At 42.6% G+C, this 21,110-nt stretch overlaps 1 long non-coding RNA gene across 1 annotated transcript in view; it reads left to right on the forward strand.

The window, feature by feature from the left end:
* Positions 1-14,289, forward strand: part of LOC126184852 (uncharacterized) — a 327,971-nt gene extending 313,682 nt beyond the window's left edge. Inside the window, exon 3 of the long non-coding RNA XR_007536893.1 lies at positions 13,994-14,289. This is a non-coding gene — a long non-coding RNA (uncharacterized LOC126184852). The remainder of the gene's footprint in view (positions 1-13,993) is intronic.
* Positions 14,290-21,110: the final 6,821 nt, after the last annotated feature.

Raw genomic sequence — 21,110 nt, forward strand, 5'->3', positions numbered from 1 at the left:
ATGCCTTTAAGGCGACAAAAAGGCCATTATCAACACCTCACTGAGTTAGAACGAGTTCGTGGAACAGCGCTACGAGAAGCTGGATGTTCCTTCTGCGATATTGCAGAAAGACTTGGCAGGAATGTAGCCACTGTACATGACTGCTGGAAGCGGTGGTCATGAGAACATACGGTCACAAGAAGATCGGGCTCCGGACGGCCACATGGCACTACCGAAAGGGAAGATCATCGTGTTCGGCGTACGGCTGTGGTGCATCTTAACTGCATCTTGAGTAGCAATTTGAGCGATAGTAGGCACCACAGTGACACAACGACCTGTTACAAATCGGTTACTTCAAGGAAAGCTCCGAGAAAGATGCCCTGTAGCGTGCATTCCACTGTCCCCAAACCACCACCATACGCGACTTCAGTGGTGTCAAGCGAGAGCTCATTGCAGGGCAGGATGGAGGTCTGTTGTTTTTTCTTATGAATGCTGGTTCTGCCTCGGTGCCAGTGATGGTCGTATGTTGGTTAGAAGGAGGCCAGTTGAGGGCCTGCAACCAATCTGTCTGCATACTAGACATACTGGACCTAAGCTTGGAGTTATGGTCTGGGGTGCGATTTCATATGACAGCAGGATCACACTCGTGTTTTATCCCTGCAAATTTGTACGTCAGTCTGATGATTCGACCTGTTGCATTGCCATTCATCAACAGCATTCCAGGGGTGCTTTCCAACAGGATAAGGCTCGTCCACTTACAGAGTGTCGACATGTTGCCTTGGCCTGCTCGACCACCAGATCTGTCTCAAATCGAACACGTTTGGGACGACAACTCCAGCATCCAGAAACGTTATTAACCATTCCTGTAGTGATCGATCAAGTGCAATGAGCATGGAATTCCCACCTACAAACTGGTACCCCGCACCTGTAAACATAATGAATGCACGTTTGCGTGCTTCTATTCAACATTCTGGAAGTTGCACCAGTTACTAATGTATCAGTATTTCAAATTTGCAATGCCTTATATACCAGTTACATTAACTTGTGATCTTGCACTGCTAATCACTTAAATATGTTACCTAGACAAATGTATTCCCGAAATTTTGTTACTCTACATTAATAACTTTTTGATGCTGCGATTTTTCTTGTCATTGCATATGGAACACAAACGTATACTCTGAGTATGCACATTTGCTTTTTAGGCACTTGGTCAGATATATTCTTGCGGGAACAAAGGATCTAGCCAGGAGTAGCATTTCAGATGGAATATGTCTTCGACAGTGATACTTTAGTACTTTGCAGTACTTTGGCACTCTGCAGAAATGTATCTTCATTGTATGAATCAGATATCTGAATTGTTTGTTCATTACCCCTATTGCAGTACTGCTAATTCAAGTGCCATAAAAATATCTTAGTTCATAATTCCTGTGCTCTTGTAACTCCACGGTAAATATGACTCATATTAATCTCGTCTTTCCATTTCAGAAAGACGCCGCGAGACGGCGCTGGATAACAACCTACAATCATCAGTTGGAATTATTGATGAAAATATGCGTTTGCTTTTAAATAGAAATATTGTAATGTGACTGAAACACACGTCCTTTTAGCCTGTTTCTAAAACCTTTGCTTTGCTGCTTATTCGTTACTGCTGGGAACAAGTAGGATAGCGTGATTCAGACCAGGTTAATGTCCAGCACAGGGACAGACAGGGAACGTCGTTTAGAGAATTTAGAAGTGAACAGACAGATGTTGTAACTTGCATTTGCTATATAATGTGAAGCCGGCCGGGGTGGCCGAACGGTTCTAGGCGCTACAGTCTGGCACCGCGCGACCGCTACGGTCGCAGGTTCGAATCCTGCCTCGGGCATGGATGTGTGTGATGTCCTTAGATTAGTTAGGTTTAAGTAGTTGTAAGTTCTAGGAGACTGATGTCCTCAGCAGTTAAGTCCCATAGTGCTCAGAGCCATTTGAACCATATACTACGATTATTTGCACTCACCCATTGAGGGCCTTTTCTTTGTGTTATAATACAAGCAGTGTTGCAGGCTTCATTATTCAGCTAGTCACAAAGATAAGTAAACCTTTTCGTCTCATACGTGTGACTTCGTTACTAATTTGCTGGAGTGCTGTAGAACCTTTGTTCTCCTATCCTGTTACCTGACCCTGTGGCATAACTGTGTAATAATGGCTGGGAGGAATTGTCTTAGTGGTGTACCGCACATTAAGGCGTTCCATGAACTCACAAACTCGGCGTAACATAACAACAGTGGCAACTCGGCCTTCACAGCAGTAGCGACGAGGCTTTTACAAAACTGGCGACGACTGTTTACAAAAGTCTCTTTTCTCGGTAATGCTGTTATATTAGTGCGAGACGTAAACAAGAGGTGTTGTTTAGGTGGTTTTTCCTACAGATTTGCGAATGCTAGCTCGTTCTACATCCTCGCTTCAGAAACTCAAATCATGATCCTATAACACACCAATACCCTTCAGAAAAATGTTAATATACACTCCTGGAAATTGAAATAAGAACACCGTGAATTCATTGTCCCAGGAAGGGGAAACTTTATTGACACATTCCTGGGGTCAGATACATCACATGATCACACTGACAGAACCACAGGCACATAGACACAGGCAACAGAGCATGCACAATGTCGGCACTAGTACAGTGTATATCCACCTTACGCAGCAATGCAGGCTGCTATTCTCCCATGGAGACGATCGTAAAGATGCTGGATGTAGTCCTGTGGAACGGCTTGCCATGCCATTTCCACCTGGCGCCTCATTTGGACCAGCGTTCGTGCTGGACGTGCAGACCGCGTGAGACGACGCTTCATCCAGTCCCAAACATGCTCAATGGGGGACGGATCCGGAGATCTTGCTGGCCAGGGTAGTTGACTTACACCTTCTAGAGCACGTTGGGTGGCACGGGATACATGCGGACGTGCATTGTCCTGTTGGAACAGCAAGTTCCCTTGCCGGTCTAGGAATGGTAGAACGATGGGTTCGATGACGGTTTGGATGTACCGTGCACTATTCAGTGTCCCCTCGACGATCACCAGTGGTGTACGGCCAGTGTAGGAGATCGCTCCCCACACCATGATGCCGGGTGTTGGCCCTGTGTGCCTCGGTCGTATGCAGTCCTGATTGTGGCGCTCACCTGCACGGCGCCAAACACGCATACGACCATCATTGGCACCAAGGCAGAAGCGACTCTCATCGCTGAAGACGACACGTCTCCATTCGTCCCTCCATTCACGCCTGTCGCGACACCACTGGAGGCGGGCTGCACGATGTTGGGGCGTGAGCGGAAGACGGCCTAACGGTGTGCGGGACCGTAGCCCAGCTTCATGGAGACGGTTGCGAATGGTCCTCGCCGATACCCCAGGAGCAACAGTGTCCCTAATTTGCTGGGAAGTGGCGGTGCGGTCCCCTACGGCACTGCATAGGATCCTACGGTCTTGGCGTGCATCCGTGCATCGCTGCGGTCCGGTCCCAGGTCGACGGGCACGTGCACCTTCCGCCGACCACTGGCGACAACATCGATGTACTGTGGAGACGTGTTGAGCAATTCGGCGGTACGTCCACCCGGCCTCCCGCATGCCCACTATACGCCCTCGCTCAAAGTCCGTCAACTGCACATACGGTTCACGTCCACGCTGTCGCGGCATGCTACCAGTGTTTAAGACTGCGATGGAGCTCCGTATGCCACGGCAAACTGGCTGACACTGACGGCGGTGGTGCACAAATGCTGCGCAGCTAGCGCCATTCGACGGCCAACACCGCGGTTCCTGGTGTGTCCGCTGTGCCGTGCGTGTGATCATTGCTTGTACAGCCCTCTCGCAGTGTCCGGAGCAAGTATGGTGGGTCTGACACACCGGTGTCAATGTGTTCTTTTTTCCATTTCCAGGAGTGTAGTTCGCGGACAAATGGAATGTACGCAAAACTCCTCTCCTAATGTTTAGATGAGGTTTTTTGCTTAGGGAAGGCGCGGTAGGAGAGAAACATTTGTACAATATGGAGCTTATGATTTGAGTTAATGCCAAAAATAATCCTCTGCAAATTCTTTATACTTAAGAACAAAAAGGTTAGTATTCATCACGCTTAGGGTCGCGATAGCTGCGTTAACACAGGCAAGGCAGACTATTCACATTTTCTTCTTCAATTCCAGCTAATGTCATGCCTAACTGTGTGCTCACAGCTGTAATTTAAATGACATGACATAAGCCAGTTTTAACACTCATCTAATTCACAGCCATCCTTAAAACATATGAACGCTTAACATAACATGTGTTAAACAAAATGCGATAGTATGAGAACGTAGTTGCTAATGGCGAAATTCTTGAATAGATGCTCATCGCTTTTCTTGGCATGGCAAGAAACCAGAGAAAAATTTACCCAAAAATGCGAAAACTTCTAAAGTTTTATCTCAGACGACTTCGATATCGAAACTGCGCTGAACTCTTTCCTATTGCAGTTCAAGTATAAAAATTTTCGTTGTTTTCAGTGTTATATATATTCATATAAATTTCACTGATATTCCATCCTAAGCTCTATACAGGGTGAGCCCCAATTCCACATCAAAATTTTCAAAGGTTTTTCAGCGATGTTTTCTAAATAAGGGACCTGTAGCTCATTACAGAGTAAGAAGGTAATTATCATTTATTCGGTTTATTATCCCAGTTTCAGTGAAAATACGTCCGCAACAGTGATAAATCCTGTAATATGCTATCACCAGAACGGAATAATCCGGTTTATTGTAGGCACTTAGGTGCAGGTGCAAACGTACTGTAATATGGTTGTTCGTGAGACATAGTTTCATTTCATTCAATCAACACGTACACCAGTATAGCATATAACTTTTCATCAGTGAACCTACAATGAAACCCAACCAGAGACGGAACTGAGCAATAGCGACTGCTAGCATGAGGGCGAAGAGTAAAGTGGGCGTTAGCATTGTAAGCAGCAAATACCGTGAGGGAATGGGACAGGATTGTTTCCAAACAAACCACACATCATATACCGTCGACACTTTGGATGTTGAGCAGATTCTTCGACGCAACACAGATACTAAGATAAATGGGAGTGACAAATCAAAAGTATGCAATTACTCCGTAACGAGCTACTGGAGACGACAGATGCCTTATCAATCCACTCAGAAAATATTCCTCAACGACCATCAGAAATTTAACTGTAGAGTTTGGTTACATCCTATACATTTGAAAGACGAATAAGCAGTTACAAATTTCCCATCTAATTTTTTTTAAAAAAATCCAGACATATAAATGAAACAGCACGACTTTTTTGATAGTCTTTGTTATGACAATTGGCCTTTCATACGAAAAAATAAATAACCTTTCGACATTACTGAAATTCCTGGAATACTTGATCGTTCTCAGACTGGGAAAAAACAAACCTTTAACTTGAAAAAATCGTTTAATCTAGGCAGAGTATACGATTCATTTTGTGTATTTGAGAAATTAAAACTGTTTGCTGGACGGAATCTCGAACCGGAATCACTATCTCTCCCGGTCAGTATGCTATCGAATTTCCTCTGAGTATGAAATTTTTATGCATCAACACGAGTTGATCATGATGATGTGGACTTTCTCAAACAGCGATCAGATCAGCTGAGAATAATGGACCCAAATTTACTTCAAACACATGTCAAAAATGGAACAATGCTACATTTTCACGTCGAAGATAGGGTAGCAGGATACTACTGTGCTATCTGGAGATGGGAAAATAGTATAGCACGAGAGCAGGAGACCTTCTGTAAAGTTTGGAACGTATGAGACGAGGTACTGGCAGAAGTAAAGCTGTGAGGACGGGGCGTGAGTCGTGCTTGGGTAACTCAGTTGGTAGAGCACTTGCCCGCGAAAGGCAAAGGTCCCGAGTTCGAGTCTCGGTCCGGCACACAGTTTTAATCTGCCAGGAAGTTTCATATCAGCGCACACTCCGCTGCAGAGTGAAAACCTCATTCTGGATATCTAAATTGCTTGGAAAACTTGTACGGCCGTTTTGTCACAAACGGTCGAGTATCTATAGATAAGCCGAGATACTTGTTCGCTTATTGTGACTCCTCTTTTAATGAGCTACGTTTCTGGGAAATATGGTTATGGCACTTGTATTCTCCTTGTTCGTGGTACAGTACGACTGTGCAGGAACCATCAGGTCATAAAGTTTGTGACGTGTTTGTGGGAAGACAGTTCTATTCAGAGAAAAGCAACCAACAAACTGATGTGTACACATATTAAAGTACCAGATATTAAAATATCTACCATTATAACCGTTACACCCTGTATAAGAAGATTTTATCAGTTTTTGCTGCATTGTCAGTCAAACTACTATGCGTAACCTACGTCAAGTACTTCATCTTGTTCACAATTTATGCTACACATTGTACACGAAAAATTGTATTTTTTTCTGAATATCCACCTATAATACTGTATTGTTTTGAAATATTAAAAACTAAATCATAACTGAACAAATCGTAAGATGCCTTTATGATCAAATTCAGGTAGCCAACAAAAATGCTTTAAAAGACTGATAATGGTTGTTTTTTGAGCGAATTGATTTTATTAATCACAAGGATACCGATTCAGTATATGTTATATGTGATGTACCTAATATTTGTGCAGAATAATTTTCTGGTGTCTGAAGACACTGGCTGTTGTCAAGCACAATAAAATGACCTTTTGCTCCGTTAGTAGCTAACCGTTTAGTTTTGTCTGTTGTTTTGCTTTCCGCTGTTTTATATCTGCAAGTGAGCAGCGTTTCATTGTGGGTGAATCGGCTGATGTAGACAGGGCTGATGTGTGGTGTTGGTAAGATCTTAAGAGACCAAACTGCTGAGGTCATCGGTCCCTAAGCTGACACACTGCTTAATCTAACTTGAACTAACTTACGCTAAGGACAACACACACACACCCATGCCCGGGGGAGAATTCGAACCTCTGACGGAGGGAGCCGTGCGGACTGTGACAAGACGACTAAGACCGCGTGGCTACTCCGCGCGGCGGCCGATGTGCAACTCGTGTATAGAGACGGGGATGTAATGGAAGAACGGCTCAGCGTATCTATGGAAAGGTATTTCTGTAAAGGAACTGGTCTGTATTGTATGTACTCTGCAGTAGCAGTATTGTTGCAATATTCTTTATTTCTTTATTTTTCTTTAACTGCTCCTGTAAAAGTGATAAGTCACAAAAAACGAGAGAATATTTAACTGAATGGTTAATAGCTAATACTGTTGATCAATGGAAGCGCTTTCTTCTCGTACACCTCATCCATCCCGTATTGCAAGCAGCTGCACTGGTATGTAGGTATTTTCAGCGTCAAACATTCACTGAGATAATTTGGCAACACCTCATGGATTACTGCGTAAAGAGCCAGTGATCAAACACAGTTTTAAAACAGTTTCTTAACAAACCAGATAAAAGTTCGATCTCATTCCATAAAGCGTGCCGCAGTACTGCATTAAAACTTTTGATGTGGCGAAGAAAACATTATACACCTCTATGGGTAGAGGTTATACTCAACAGCCGTACCAAAATAATAATTGACTTCTTCTACTGACCCCCCCCCCCCCCCGACTCAGATGATATAATAGCTGCACGGTTCAAAGAAAACTTGAATCTCGTTACAAATAAGTACCCCACTCATACAGTTATAACTGGTGGAGACTTCAATCCACCATCGATTTGTAGGTAAAATACATGTTCAAAGCCGGCGGTAGACAGAAAACATCTTCCGAAATTGTACTAAACGCTTTCTCTGAGAATTACTTTGAACAATTAGTTCATGAGGCCACACGAATTGCAAATGGTTGCGAAAACGCACTTGACCTCTTAGCCACAAATAATACTGACCTACTAGAGGGCGTCAGGACGGATACAGTGATTAGTGAACACAAGGCCACTGTAGCGAGGCTCAGAACCATATCAACCAAAACCAATAAAAATAAACGCAAAATATATGTATTTAAAACAGCAGATAAAAATTCACTTGATGCCTTCCTAAGAGAGAGTCTCCATTCCTTCCAAGTTAATTATGTAAGTGTAGACCAGATATGGCTCAAATTCAAAGATACAGTATCGACAGCAACAGATAGATTCATACCGCATAAGTTAATAAGAGACGGGATTGATCCACCATGGTACAAAAAACGCGTCAGAACACTGTTGCAGAAACAACGAAAAAAACGTGCAAATTCAGAAGAATGCAAAATCCCCAAGACTGGGTAAGTTTCACGGAAGCTCGAAATTTAGTGCTGACGTCAATGCGAGATCCTTTTCATAGTTTCCATAATGAAACATTGTCTCAAAATACGGTAGAAAACCCAAAGATATTCTGGTCTTATGTAAAGTACACCAGTGGCAAAAAACAGTCAATACCGTCACTGCGCGATAGCGATGGAAATATTACCGAAGATGGTGCCACTACAGCGGAGTTACTAAATACAGTTTCCGTAATTCCTTCACGAAAGAAGAAGAAGTAAATATTCCAGAATTCGAAACCAGAACAGCTGTTAGCATGAGTTACATAAAAGTAGATATCTTAGGTGTTGCGAAACAACTCATATCACTTAAGAAAGGCAAGTCTTCCGGTGCATACGGTATACCAATCAGGTTCCTTTCAGAGTATGCAGGCACAATAGCTCAAAATGGCTCAGAGCACTATGGGACTCAACTGCTGTGGTCATAAGTCCCCTAGAACTTAGAACTACTTAAACCTAACTAACCTAAGGACGGTACACAACACCCAGCCATCACAAGGCAGAGAAAATCCCTGACCCCGCCGGGAATCGAACCCGGGAACCCGGGCGTGGGAAGCGAGAACGCTACCGCACGACCACGAGATGCGGGCGCAGGCACAATAGCGCCTTTCTTTGCTATCATATACCATAAAACAGCCCACTTGACGAAAGATCTGTTCCTAAATACTGGAAAGTAGCACACGTCACACCAACATTCAAGAAAGGAAATACAAGTAACCCACTGAATTACAGACCCATATCTCTGACCTCAATGTGCAGTAAGATTTTGAAGCATATACTGTACTCGAACATTATGAATCACCTTGAACGAAATGATTTATTGATACATAACCAACACGGATTCAGAAAATATCGTTCTTATGCAGCACAGCTAGCTCTTTATTCCCATGAAGTAATGAGTGTTGTCGACAAGGGATCTCAGATCGATTCCATATTCCTAGATTTGCAGAAGGATTTTGATACCTCCCGGGTTCGATTCCCGGCGGGGTCAGGGATTTTCTCTGCCTCGTGATGACTGGGTGTTGTGTGATGTCCTTCGGTTAGTTAGGTTTACGTAGTTCTAAGTTCTAGGGGACTGATGACCATAGATGTTAAGTCCCATAGTGCTCAGAGCCATTTGAACCATTTTTTTGATTTTGATACCGTTCCTCATAAGGGACTATCAATCAAATTGCGTGCATATGCAGTATCTTCTCAGTTGTGTGAATGGATTCGTGATTTCCTCTCAGAGAGGTCACAGTTCGTAGTGATGGACGGTAAATCATCGAGTGGAACAGAAGTGATATGTGGCGTTCCGCAAGGTAGTGTCAGAGGCCCCTTGCTGTTCCTGATTTACATAAATGTTCTAGGTGATAATCTGAGAAGCCCCCTTAGATTGTTTGCAGATGACGCTGTAATTTACCGTCTAGGAAAATTATCAGACGATCAATTTCAATTAAGAAATGATCTAGAGAGAATTTCTGTATGGCGCGAAAAGTGGAAAGTGGCACTAAACTAAGAAAAGTGCGAGATCATCCACATGGGTAACTAAAGGAAATCCGATAAATTTTGGGTATACGATAAATCACACAAATCTAAGGTCTGTCAGTTCGACTAAATACCTATGAATTACAATTGCGAGCTACTTAAATCGGAAAGATCAAATAGATAATATTGTGGGGAAGGTGAAACAAAGTCTGCGCTTTGTTGGCAGAACACTTAGAAGATGCGACAGACCCAGTAAAGAGACAGCATATATTACACTTGTCCGTCCTCTGCTGGAATATTGCTGCGGGGTGTGGGATCCTTACCACGTAGGATTGACGGAGGACATCGAAAAAGTGCAAAGAAGGGCAGCTCGTTTCGTGTTATCGTGCAATAGGGGTTGAGAGTGTCACTGATATGATACGCGAGTTGGAGTGGCAGTCAGTGAAACAAAGGCGGTTTTCTTTGCGGCGAGATCTATTTACGAAATTTCAATCACCAACTTTCTGTTCCGAATGCGAAAATATTTTGTTGACACAAAACCTGCATAGGGAGAAATGATCATCATAATAAAATAAGTGAAATCAGAGCTCGAACGGAAAGATACTGCGTGAAGAATTTGACAGAGCACTAAACGACCTAAATCGAAAGAAGGCCCCGCGAGTAGACAACATTCCATTAGAACTACGGATAGCCTTGGGAGAGCCAGTCCTGAGAAAACTCTACCATCTGGTGAGCAAGATGTTTGAGACAGGTGAAATACCCTCAGACTTCGAGAAGAATATAATAATTCCTATCCCAAAGAAAGCAGGTGTGAAAATTACCGAACTATCAGTTTAATAAGTCACGGCGGCAAAATAGTAACACGAATTCTTTACAGACGAATGGAAAAACTGGTAGAAGCCGACCTCGGAGAAGATCAGTTTGGATTCCGTAGAAATGTTGGAGTTGGAACACATGAGGCATTACTGACCCTACGAATTATCTTAGAAGATAGATTAAGGAAAGACAAACCTACGTTTTTAGCATTTGTAGACTTAGAGAAAGCTTTTGACAATATTAACTGGAATACTCTCTTTCAAATTCTGAATGTGGCACGGGTAAAATACAGGGAGCGAGAGGCTATTTACAATGTGTACAGAAACCAGATGGCAGTTATAAAGAGTCGAGGGGCATGAAAGGGAAGCAGTGGTTGGGAAGGGAGTGAAACAGGGTTGTAGCCTATCCCCGATGTTATTCAATTTGTATATTGAGCAAGCAGTAAAGGAAACAAAAGAAAAATTTTGAGTAGGAATTAAAATCTATGGGGGGGGGGGGGGTTAAATAATAACTCTGAGGTTTGCCGATGACACTGTATTTCTGTTAGACACAGCAAAGGACCTGGAAGAGTAGTTGAATGGAATGGACAGTGTCTTGAAAAGGGAGATATGAGATGAACATCAACGTAATAGGGGAGAGAGTGTGGCAGATATGATACGCGAGTTGGGATGGAAGTCATTAAAGCAAAGACTTTTTCGTCGCGGCGAGATCTATTTACGAAATTTCAGTCACCAACTTTCTCTTCCGAATGCGAAAATATTTTGTTGAGCCCAACCTACATAGGTAGGAATGATCATCAAAATAAAATAAGAGACATCAGAGGTCGAACAGAAAGGTTTAGGTGTTCGTTTCTCCCGCGCGCTGTTCGGGAGTGGAATGGTAGAGAGATAGTATGATTGTGGTTCGATGAACCCTCTCCCAAGCACTTAAAAGTGAATTGCAGAGTAGAGATGTAGATGAAGACATGTAGATGTAGATGTAGGATAATGGAATCCAGTCAAATTAAATCAGGCGATGCAGAGGGAATTATATTAGGAAATGAGACACTTAAAGTAGTAAATGAGTTTTGCTATTTTGGAAGCAAAATGACTGATGATGGTCGAAGCAGAAAGGATATAAAATGTAGACTGGCAATGGCAAGGAAAGCGTTTCTGAAGAAGAAGAATTTGTTAACGTCGAGTATAGATTTAAGTGTCAGGAAATGTTTTCTGAAAGTATTTGTATGGAGTGTAGCGATGTATGGGAGTGAAACATGGACGATAGATAGTGTAGATAGGAAGAGAATAGAAGCTTTCGGAATGTGGTGTTACAGAAGAATGCTGAAGATTAGATGGGTAGATCACATAACTGATGAGGAGGTACTGACAAGAATTTGGGAGAAGAGGAATTTGTGGCACAACTTGACTAGAAGAAGGGATCGGTTGGTAGGCCATGTTCTGAGGCATCAAGGGATTACCAATTGGTGGGCAGCGTGGAGGGTAAAATTCGTAAAGGGAGACCAAGAGATGAATACACTAAGCAGATTCAGAAGGATGTAAGTTGCAGTAGTTACTTGGAGATGAAGAAACTTGCACAGGATAGAATAGCATGGAGAGCTGCATCAAACCAGTCTCTGGACTGAAGACCACCACAACAACAATAATACTGTTTGTGTGGGAAATTCTTGAAAACAGTTAAATAACGTTTATGATCACGTTATCTCAGTGATTATTGTAAAAAATATTTTGTTTGAAATCTTTTACTTTTTGAATTCTTTCGTTAAGATGAAGCAATTTTCTTTACCATAAGGACAGACAGCAATTGTATGTTTACATTTAGATTTTTCATATACACTCCTGGAAATTGAAATAAGAACACCGTGAATTCATTGTCCCAGGAAGGGGAAACTTTATTGACACATTCCTGGGGTCAGATACATCACATGATCACACTGACAGAACCACAGACACATAGACACAGGCAACAGAGCATGCACAATGTCGGCACTAGTACAGTGTATATCCACCTTTCGCAGCAATGCAGGCTGCTATTCTCCCATGGAGACGATCGTAGAGATGCTGGATGTAGTCCTGTGGAACGGCTTGCCATGCCATTTCCACCTGGCGCCTCAGTTGGACCAGCGTTCGTGCTGGACGTGCAGACCGCGTGAGACGACGCTTCATCCAGTCCCAAACATGCTCAATGGGGGACAGATCCGGAGATCTTGCTGGCCAGGGTAGTTGACTTACACCTTCTAGAGCACGTTGGGTGGCACGGGATACATGCGGACGTGCATTGTCCTGTTGGAACAGCAAGTTCCCTTGCCGGTCTAGGAATGGTAGAACGATGGGTTCGATGACGGTTTGGATGTACCGTGCACTGTTCAGTGTCCCCTCGACGATCACCAGTGGTGTACGGCCAGTGTAGGAGATCGCTCCCCACACCATGATGCCGGGTGTTGACCCTGTGTGCCTCGGTCGTATGCAGTCCTGATTGTGGCGCTCACCTGCACGGCGCCAAACACGCATACGACCATCATTGGCACCAAGGCAGAAGCGCCTCTCATCGCTGAAGACGACACGTCTCCATTCGTCCCTCCATTCACGCCTGTCGCGACACCACTGGAGGCGGGCTGCACGATGTTGGGGCGTGAGCGGAAGACGGCCTAACGGTGTGCGGGACCGTAGCCCAGCTTCATGGAGACGTTGCGAATGGTCCTCGCCGATACCCCAGGAGCAACAGTATCCCTAATTTGCTGGGAAGTGGCGGTGCGGTCCCCTACGGCACTGCGTAGGATCCTACGGTCTTGGCGTGCATCCGTGCGTCGCTGCGGTCCGGTCCCAGGTCGACGGGCACGTGCACCTTCCGCCGACCACTGGCGACAACATCGATGTACTGTGGAGACCTCACGCCCCACGTGTTGAGCAATTCGGCGGTACGTCCACCCGGCCTCCCGCATGCCCACTATACGCCCTCGCTCAAAGTCCGTCAACTGCACATACGGTTCACGTCCACGCTGTCGCGGCATGCTACCAGTGTTAAAGACTGCGATGGAGCTCCGTATGCCACGGCAAACTGGCTGACACTGACGGCGGCGGTGCACAAATGCTGCGCAGCTAGCGCCATTCGACGGCCAACACCGCGGTTCCTGGTGTGTCCGCTGTGCCGTGCGTGTGATCATTGCTTGTACAGCCCTCTCGCAGTGTCCGGAGCAAGTATGGTGGGTCTGACACACCGGTGTCAATGTGTTCTTTTTTCCATTTCCAGGAGTGTATGTACCTGAGAATTATTTAACGTTCAGATGTATGAATGTCCATAACATTTAAGGTTTCAAATGCTAAATCATTCAGAATTTTCCTTCAAGAAAGGAATATTTTTCCATTTTTGATAAGTATTTCACCGTATTGAGGAACACGAGACAGAACGCCGGTATCTGAAATTATAGCTCACTATAATGGAAACATTGTTTTGTTGCAGGTGCTGGGAACTCTGAAACGCTGCAGTACCGAAGTTAGAAACTGGACTGGAAATTTTGAAGACTGTCAGAAGACTGTGAAACCACTGTTCCTCAAACGCTTGGCAGCGGCTGAAATTGAAGCAGAGCAAGTGAGCGGTGCACGTTGTGTTAATTTGTTAACCGGACTGCAGCATTCTGTTCTTATATTTTACGTAGACCGATTTCTCTGGGATGATCACCTACTGAAGAATCGTAAAACGCTGTACTATGAAAATTGTGTTACTAAATAAAGAAAGATAAAATTTCGATACGCAAATGGCAATGTTGTTCCGTTTCTTTAATCCAGTCACCTATGAGAAAATAGTAATGTATGTGTTGAATGAGAGTGTCAAGAAAGAAATTCCAGACTCAGTGAAGTTTGTTGGTAAAGCAGTTCTTTGTTGACGGACAAACAGAGTGAGCTGGCGTAGTAATAACGTAAGTCACTAGATTCGTATTCTGGAGGAGGAGGGTTGTAATCCACGTACTGCCCTCCTGATTGTTTCCCCTAATTAATCCAGGCGAGTGTCTACCTGGTTCCTTCAACAATGTTTCGATTTGTTCGACCTGAAAATGGTTCAAATGGCTCTGAGCACTATGGGAATTAACTGCTGAGGTCATCAGTCCCCTAGAACTTAGAACTACGTAAACATAACTAACCTAGGGACATCAGACACATCCATGCCCAAGGCAGGATTCGAACCTGCGAACGTAGCGGTCGCTCGCTTCCAGACTGTAGCGCCTAGAACCGCTCGGCCAACCCGGCCAGCTGTTCGACCTGGTCACATCCATTTAGAACACTGGATGTAGTCAAACATCATAGCAGTAGATGGACGTGTAGGATTTATTTGTATCCGAGAGCCGTTCAGGGCCATACCCCTGACCAGACCTAACGGCGTTTACCTCTGATGCTGTAAAGAAACTTCTCAGTACCTCGTATGAGACTAACGGTCGTACACGGATAGCAGAAATGTGCGGTAGAGGTAGAGCGAATCCTCTGCGACGATTTGTAAGTGAAGCATCACCAATGTGGTCTCTCTAATATCAATATCATGTCTTCGAAGAGGGAACTGACTGAGAACGTGGGGTAAGAGAGAGTAGTTCTGGTCAACCCAGGGTTTAGTCTACACTCATATATAGAATGCGTCGGCACAACGGTTCGTCGTGATTCTCCATAGGCAGTACATTAAATGTATTTGCAGTTGTGAATATGAAAAACCAGCAGCTGTATAAAGGAATGACGACAGTGAAAATTTGTGCCGGATCAGGACTCGAACCAGGAATTCCCGCTTATCTCTAGCGGTCGTTTTACCATTAGACTATCCGAGCACGACTCAGAGCTAGACATAAATTTCCATATGTCGTCAGCCATGTATCTACAATCTGTATTCGTACATCTATTACGTATGTTCCCATACAGGGGAGACATTTTACTTGAAAGTCGCTTGCCCAGTGTTGGCTGATAAATACGGTGTTGCAGTGCCTGTGTTATAAAAAAAAAAAAAAAAAAAAAAAAAAGGTTCAGATGGCTCTGAGCACTATGGGACTTAACATCTGAGGTCATCAGTCCCCTAGTTAAACCTAACTAACCTAAGGACATCACACACATCCATGCCCGAGGCAGGATTCGAACCTGCGACCGTAGCAGTCGCGCGGTTCCGGACTACAGCGCCTAGAACCGCTTTTTTTTTATAAAAACATTTATTAAAAAACAATGTTACACTCCAAATACATACTAAGTTATGCATACATGAAGTTATTTAAACAAAACGGTTTGATCATTTCAGTTACGCTGACGTTAAGGAAAGACAACAGAGGATTGTGTTACTGACTAATTACCAGAAAGAATTAATTTAAACTTCAAGAACAAAATTTTTAAAGACATTCAAACTTCAACCTGAAGAAGTAAAATCTGCATTTTGAATTACATGAGGTGCAATCTTTACAGAAGCATAATTTCTTTACGATGGATATCAGCAAGTTGATGGGATAATTTTAATTAAAACAATTTATAATCATATTAGACATTTTAATTAAAACAATTTATAATCATATTAGACAATTTCTGAAATACTTGAGAATGGCGGAAAGGAGATATATAATAAAGTTGACTAGCCTTCCAACTACACTTTCTGGACATTAATTGAATCTTAAGTATCTGAAGTGATCAGATCTATATAATCAGTCTTTCACTGAGAAACTGACTTACACATCACAGTGCAAAAATGAACAGGGCAATGTGCCAGCCATTGAATATTACAGTTATCAGATAGAATCTTATGGTTTTAAATAATCGATAAGGACATTCTATAAAAACTGTCTATTTCCAAATTTCTAGTATAAGCCAATAATGCACCTTTAATGTTTTGTGTTATTTCGACACACAATCTCAATGTCACATAAGTTCTGTACATTAGCTTATAAGTTGCAAAAACTACTCTCTGAAGTAGAAAAAGTACACATCATAAATATACTGTAAAATCTTAAATAGTATCCTTAAGGTAACTTCAATACATCACTGTCAACACAGTCTTCTTTTTTATATTAACCAATGCCTATTCTTTCAAATACAATTTTTAACATATTACCGAACTTTTTCTTGTGATTCGAATAGCTTCTAATTTTGTGAAACTCACACAGCATGTGTACCTTGAACTCTATGATGCTATCGGATCCTAATTTGTTAAGGACGTAGTTAACAAAATTTCCCAGCAACCAGTGCACAGCGTTATTTTTTGCTTCTGGGAAATAGCGTGCGTCAGGCCTGTGTATCAATGACAGCGATATATACTCAGGGGATGTTCTTGTAATCAGAGCTATTTGCTCTCGGACCCACTTCCAACTATTCATGTGACCACTGCAAGTATATCTGTGAATTACTGTGTCAACCAGATGGCATTGTTGACATAAATTTGTTTCACAGAGTCCGATTGCGTGCAGTCTTTCATTGGTGCTAACTATATTGTTAACTGTCTTGTACCATGCCGTTTTTATGTTAGACGTGAGCACATTAGAACTAATGTTTTTCCAAATCTCAGTCCACTCAATGTTTGGAAACTGTCGTTCTATTTTGTTTCTTCCTTCGCTTTTCTTTCGTTCCAGCATTATGGCTCTCGATGTTAAGTGTCGTGACTGCCTGAGTTCGACACTGACATAACTAAACTCAACATAGAAAATCCTCACGTGCTGTAAGCGACTGTTGATATTCTGCACGTCAATCGGGGGAAGCAGGCTTGGAGGCTTAATGATCTCGAAAAGTTGGCTGGTTATGCTTTCTCGCGAGTCTCTTATTAAATTAACTTGCCTTTTGATAAAAAGAGCAGAGGCTTTATCCGTTATATCAGTTAATCCTAGTCCACCATTTTTAGGATCTAAAGTGGCTACTTTCGCAGGTACTCTGAACACTTCACCTCTCCACAAAAAGTTGGTGATTTTGGACATTATTCTCCTCGCTATCATTCTCGGTATTGGAAACAGCTGGGCAGTATAATAAGCCTTAGCAAGGATGCATGAGTTGATATACTGTGTTCTTTGAACTTGGTTCATATATCGAGTACAATTCTCTACAATGGCTCCTTGCACTTTATCTGCTGCAACTTTCCAATTTAAAGCCGTCATTTTCATAGGACATGCTGTCAGGGTGATCCCAAGTGTTTTATGTTGTCGGACTATTTTTGCCCACTCGACGTTGATATTATCAAAACCTCTGAGATTTAACATCTTACTTTTTTTTTCGTTAGCATTGGCTCCAGATGCTCTACAGTACGAATCAATCACCGTTGCTAGCGTGGTTACATCGTCATTATTCCTTATAATGACCCCTATATCGTCAGCATAGGCTCTTATAACTGTTTTATTTCCTGATAATGTTAAGCCTTGTAATGTAGCATGGACATGTCGGAGGAAAGGTTCCAGCGAAATGGCGAAGAGCGACATGGACAGAGGACTTCCTTGAGGAACACCTCGTTGTATTTGCATCGGCCTGGATTGTTGACAATTCACCGCTATTTTAGCATTTATTCCAGTTGCTATGTTCTTAATCAACTGTATGACCCTATCGTTGAAACCTATTTTCTTCAATGTCTGTAGAAGATATTCATGATTTACTACATCGAACGCTTTATAAAAATCTAAAAACAATGAAGCACACTTTATGTTTGTTACAGAAGTTATTGCAATGATATCCATGAATTCCGCTAGATTTTGAAAAATGGTTCTGCCTTGCGCACAGTTCTGATGTTGACTAATAATTTTATCTGTAAGGCATGAAATTCCCTTGTTTATTATTCTAGCTATTAATTTATAATCAGAATTCAGCAGTGAAATTGGACGAAAATTATTTAAATCTTTGTTTCCATTATTTTTTGGCACCAAAACAATTTTACTCTCCTTAAACTCAGCCGGAATCATTTTACCCTGAATAACCTCATTTACAATGTCCGTGATTTTTGCACCTACTATCGGCCAGCAACGGATGTAAAACTCTGCTGGCAGACCATCCGGTCCTGGGGATTTTTTTGGTGGTGAGGCGCACAGAGTCTCATACACGTCTTCTTCAGTGACAACCTCGAGAAAATTTTCGTTGTCGTCTTCTGTCAGCTGTGGGGCTAGGATGTCAAAGAATTCTTCCAAGAAAGCATCTCTACTTTGATGTACAGAATATAGCTCGCAATAATAGCGATAAATCTCGTCCATGATATCCTGCTAGGTTCTGAGAATCGTACCGTGTTTTGTTCGAATTTCATCAATAAAAGTCCTTCTCCTGTTTTTCGTATGCTTCACTAAATGATATAGGGAAGTAGTTTCATCTTCTGACACAGAACTTGCCTTCGATTTTATTTTCAACCCTTACATTTGACTTCTCTTGATATTAAGTAACTTGGCTTTGACTTTTTTGATGTCTGCTATCCGAAGTGAGGAACCTGCTGAGACTTGATCATATAGATCTCTCAAAACGGAGTAGTAATACTCTATAGTGCATTTCATTTCCCTTGCGCTCTGAGCACTGTATTGAATAAGAACTTTCAATAGCAGTGGCATATCTACTACGGGCTCGCAGGCATATTGCCCATGTTTCTTTAATCAGATCTTCTAAATCATGATTTACTAACAAGGAAGTGTTCAAATTTCACTGATTCTTGAATCGGCGAACCGGCTGTCTTGTTAGATTTATGCAAGCTAAGACACTTGAATGGTCTGAAAAGTACGTAGGAATGGTTTCTACTTTTGTCACGGAAGTTTCAAGATTTTTAGAAATATATAATCTATCAATCCTGCTGCGTGATATTGCCGTGACATAAGTGAACTCAACACTGGAGGGGTATTTGATTTCCCATACGTCCTTTAATTCTAAACCAGTAACTAGTTGTTTTAGTTCACTTGAGAAATTAAAATTAGGTAACTGATCTTTTCGATTTAAAACACAATTAAAATCACCTCCAAGTAATAACTGTCTTGGCGATTTCCTTAACAAGTATATCAGGTCATCTTTGAAGAAACGTGCCCTGTCAGCTCGATGAGAACTTCCTGAAGGGGCGTACAAGTTGACGATAGTCACATCATAGATATTTAGTCCTATTCCTCTTCCGGATTCCAGTCGTTCCACCTCGCTTACTGCAATCCCTTCCCTCACCAAAATAGCTGTTCCAACACTTGTTTCGGGAGACACATTTATGTAACTCACAAAACCGGGAATTACCAAATCCGAAATTAGAACTTCTTGTAACAGGGCAATATCAGTCGCGGATTCGTACAAAAATTCCTTAAGGGCCGATAATTTCAAACCGGTCGTGATTTTATTTATGTTTATAGTGGTGACAGAATAGGATTGCGTCATTGCGCTGTCGCTATGTAGTTGTTTTGATGAAATAATATAGTTTCATGTGGTTCAGGGTTCAGTTAATCTGTAACAGCTTTCATGGGAAGGCTGAACATGGAATAACACTTCAATCAGTTTATTAGTTACTGTCCCGTTTTTTTCTGCTTCTGATGTTTTCTCTTGTAACGCAAGCAGACTGATTTCCTGGTAAACTTTCTGATTTTTCCTCCAGTGATTCGTGTACGACCGTTTCGGACTGAACATTCTTTGGGCTTGGGTCGCCCCTACCGGATTTTCCCTTCCCTTGGTTACGAGCTACATTCTCATTTGGTTGTGTCGGTATTTTACTTCGCGGCTTATCTGGAGCAGCAGCAGACACTTTCGCAATTTCGGTTGCCGGCGCCTGTCCTGAGGTTTTGACCGTGATTTCAGTTTGGCCACCACTTCCTCTTTCTTTATTAATTTCACTCACTTCCTGATCGAGGGAAACAAGTGGAGACTGCAGTTTTGCAACCTCTCCTTAAATCTGTTTATTAACAGATAGATTCTGATCTTCGCAATCGGCTACTGCACCTGATGTTTCTTGCAAATTAATGCTGCTTACACCCCCTTCATTTTCTGGTACCGTATGTGTATTATCTTTCTGTTCATTAGTTTCCATTCGCATTTTGCCTTCAGGTTCCTCTGCCTCCTCATCGCACTGTTTTTGCTTGCGAAGTGAGGGAGTGGGACAAGACAGCTCGTCCTCTGAACAACTATCAGTTATCTCCAGAGGTCGTTTTTTCGGTTGCGTTTCAGTTTCACGGGTAGTGGCAACAGGGTTTCCTTTTGTTGTTAACGGGGGAAATTGACTGTTATCGTGAAGGGAGACATCAGCTTGGCCCGCTGCGTTAACATCCTCAACCAGTTGTTCCGGGCTATTCCTTGGTAACAGATCATTTAAGGTAAGCTTCTGACGCTGTATCAAGTTACTTTTAAGAACAACAGTTCGCCGCGGACATTCCTGTCTGAAGTGGCCGGTTTCGTTACATATATGACATGTAGCTTCCTGACCTGTATAAACAATTTGTGCCTTATACCCAAAAACAGTTATGTGAGACGGAATATTCGTCTTAACGTCCATCTCTACACAGCGGACCCCGTTAAAACACTGCAGTTTAAAGCGAGGCGACCATCTTTCATTTGCAATTGATTTAACGTCTCCGTAGTTTGAAAGAGCTTCCTTAATCTTATCATTTTCAATTTCAATGGGAAGATTCAAGACACGAACGGTTTTGTAA

The sequence above is a fragment of the Schistocerca cancellata genome, chromosome 4 (assembly GCF_023864275.1).
Source record: "Schistocerca cancellata isolate TAMUIC-IGC-003103 chromosome 4, iqSchCanc2.1, whole genome shotgun sequence".
Classification (NCBI taxonomy): domain Eukaryota; kingdom Metazoa; phylum Arthropoda; class Insecta; order Orthoptera; family Acrididae; genus Schistocerca; species Schistocerca cancellata.